This window comes from Phyllostomus hastatus, unplaced genomic scaffold (genome assembly GCF_019186645.2).
Source record: "Phyllostomus hastatus isolate PE091 unplaced genomic scaffold, TTU_PhHast_1.1 phas_contig_133, whole genome shotgun sequence".
Classification (NCBI taxonomy): Eukaryota; Metazoa; Chordata; class Mammalia; order Chiroptera; family Phyllostomidae; genus Phyllostomus; species Phyllostomus hastatus.
Window position 1 is genome coordinate 2,279,588 of NW_025333577.1, and position 3,671 is coordinate 2,283,258.

Here is a 3,671-nt window from a genome sequence, read left to right on the forward strand (position 1 = left end):
AAGCAATGTTCAGGAATGGGGCAGACACAATTGCTGTCAGTGACACAGGCAAGAGAGAGGTTTTCCTGTGGAACCAGTGGCAGGGCTCTAGTTTGTCCACCTGCTTCATTGCAACCTAATAGTCTTCTTATGGCCCTACATGGAACTTTTTCCTCTTGACCAGACATAGTGACAACACTGACTAATTCTTCAGGTTACATACACTTGAAAAGCAATGTCATAATGTTTCCAGCTATGCGTGTACTTATTTTATGTGTGAATGAGTACGGAAGGATACACCCATTTACATAATAAAGGAATATCTCAGACCTTAAGACTGAGACCCCACAGACTTCATCACACACAGCACACACACAGAGTGGATCTTGCAGTAGTGAAAAAGCAGCTTTGCCCTCAGTGTCATGTAATCTAAGTTACTCTTCTGCCTCAGAATTATGTCCACTAGTACGACTGAAACCTTCATCACCTGCCACACAATCACCATGACCACCTCCCTCCTTCACTTGTATTTATTGCGCAGCACCATGAGCAAGTGCAGAGAACAAAAAAACTCCACATCCCGTACCTTGGTTCTTTCTGACCAAGTAATACCGCTGCCAGATCGACATGCATTCCGCCACCTAAACACGGTCGACCGCGGCTGCGGCTGCAGGGCTCGGGACGGGGTTAGGAGAGGGCCTGGGTTACACACTCACCTCAGCTGGGCGCCTCACACTGGCCACAGCCATCAACTCGGCACAGCCATCAACTCGGGACTGAGGTACGAGATCTGTGTTCGAGGAGACGGCCTTCGCACCGGCCACCCGGGTGTCCTCTGCGCGCTTCAAACTCGAGCCTGAGTGACAAGGACCAAGACTCCGTGGCTCTTTCTCGGATTTGTTACCTCAAAACCGACACGATTCAACGGACCGACTCCACACACACAGAGCAAGTATGGCCGCCAGGAGAGAACCGGAAGCCCCGCCCCACGTCAGTTTCAAGGAAATGCTTTCAGTCTGGTACGTCATTGGTTTAACTTCGCGCATGCACTTCTGGGCAATGTAGTTCCTCGGACCTTAAGAAGCGGCAGAAAAGTTCTCAATCATTGCCCACAAGAATGTTGTAAGGCAGTGATCCTGCGGTGATGTACCGATTTCCAGAGCCTTTGCTCATTGTGACCTACAGCCGAAGACACAACTCCTCCTTTCATGAATTTCAGCCTGCTCCCAGAATGAAAAATATTTGAGATGCTCTCAAATCTCTTGATCTGAAAGGAAATGTCCTTCCAGTTACTCATACAAAATAGTCCAGGCATAGCAGGACGTTGTTATTGCCTCCAAATGTGTGTAGCCTTAAGTGTGTACTTGTATTTTGCTTTATGATTAACCAAGAACAAACAAAAATGACTCCATACTGAGCCATGGTTGGAAAGACGACGTATATTCTGAATAGCTTTAAATAGGCAGTACCAACCCCCCAAAAGGGGGCGGGGATTCTGTGGAAAGTAACTTCAAAGGGCGATCTATCTGATCATCAACTCCTAACCCTGAAGGGCATAGTGGGGAGTCACATGCCAGGCCTGAAACTTCTTTAGGGAAAAGTGCTAAGGCAGCTTTGTCTTTTTAATGTGTCTGTAGGTTAATACTCCTTCAGAGTATCAAAAGTACCGCTAATAGCACTCAATGGGACAATGAACCCTCAAGAGAGTGTACAATTTTGTTAACTATCCTGTAATCCCCTTCACACTTTGCTTTTGCCAAACTCCATGCAGTTTTCCCTCTGTACCCTCAATTTCAACTGCATAAAAGTGCAAAACTTATTCTCAAAAGCATTGGAGACTTTTCTCCCAGGCATGTCATCATTTTGGATCACATAAACTCTTAAAAATTCTCTACAGCTTCAGGTGTTCCTCATGTCAAGTTCTTCTAGTCCATGAACAAACAAACAAAAGAAAAAACCTCTCTCTTCCCCGTAGTCAATGATTATATTCTGCCCACTTACGGACTTTACCTGCATAGTGTTTCTTTATAAAAAAGACTATTTACTTATAGAAAGGGAGAAGAGGAAGAAGGTGAAGGGAAGAAACACTGATGTGAGAGAAACATAGATCAGTTGCCTCCTGCTTACCAGGACCAAATCCGCAACTCTGGCACGTGCCATGGCGAGGAATGAAACAGGCAAACTCACTTTCCATGACACCCAATCAACTGAGCCACATCAGTCAGGGCTACCCATGTAATATTTCTTAATTTATAATCTAAGACAAACACTATCTATGAGGGATTGATTCCATGACCCTGCAAATACTTACATATAAAATGACATAAGATTTGTATATAGCCTACATATGTCCTGTAGACGTTAACAAATTTCTAGATTACTTATAATACATAATGCAATATAAATTTTATATACTTTTTTTGTATTGTAGTTTTACAGAATATCGAGAAAAACTATTCATGTTCAGCAGGCAAAACCACACAACCAATATACAGCTAGAAGTACATAGTACACGTGAGCAAAAATGTAAGTTATATTTTAATATTTTCCACTCATGATTAGTGTAATGCAAGGATGTGAAACCCATGGATACAATGGCCCAACTTGACTTTTTAAAATATTTTTAAAATATTTTTTTATTTTTTAATCATTTTTATAGTTGTTCGAATACAATTCTCTCCATTACCCACTACCACTTTCCCTCGCCACACCCATCCCCATTTCCCACCCAATTTATTTATTTTGAGAGAGAGGAGCGGAGGAAGAAACAGAAAGATCAGATTCTCGCACGCCTCAACTGGGGGCCTGAACTGCAAACCATTTGCCCTGAGAATCAAACCTGCAACCATTTGGTTCCCAGACCAGCACTCAATGCACTGAGCCACACCCCCCAGAACTCAATTATTCTTTTTTAAATGACCAAATTCAGCTATACAAAATAACCATGCCTGGGAGTACTCAGATATGTGCAGACTGATCGTGCAGTCAGGGTCCCAGAAAGAATTCTGGGTACATGTGTAGAAGAGGCACATTCATCGAGCTGGCTGCAGTTTCTCCAATCTATAATGGGCCACTTTTTCTGCACCAACTATGGTCTTCCCTGAACCCAGTCTCTCCCCACTGACTAGGGTCAGTGACCCTAGTCCAATGAAATATGGACAGCAGGCCATTTCACTTCCTGAATACCAGAAGATGACGACCCACTGATACAATCTGTGCCATCAGCTTCGGGTAAAGGAAAAATCATGCTACTCTCGTAACTATCTGAGGGTCTTATATCTGCCACCTCCTCAGGGTAATCTCTGAGACTCCTAAAACACAATATCCAAATGAAAACCAGAAAGCCCTTCATTCCTTTCTAGGAAACTTTGGAGAGCCACAGAAATTTGGTCAAAACTGGCCAGTTAGTTTCTGCCATCAATTGTCCACAACAGTCTGTCCACAAGCAGAGAATGTTTGAGATCTGGAAAATATTCACCTCTTCATACTTGTAGAGCCCAAATCAGTTTATAAACTACTCTGCACAGTAAAAAAAAAAAAAAAAACAAAACAACCAATTTTAAAGGAGAGCGCTGGCTGGGTAGCTCAGTTAGTTAGAGCATCACCCCAGTGTGCCAAGGTTGTGGGTTCAAACCCTTGTCTGGGTACATAAATAATCAACAAATGAATGCATAAATAAGAAACAAATAATT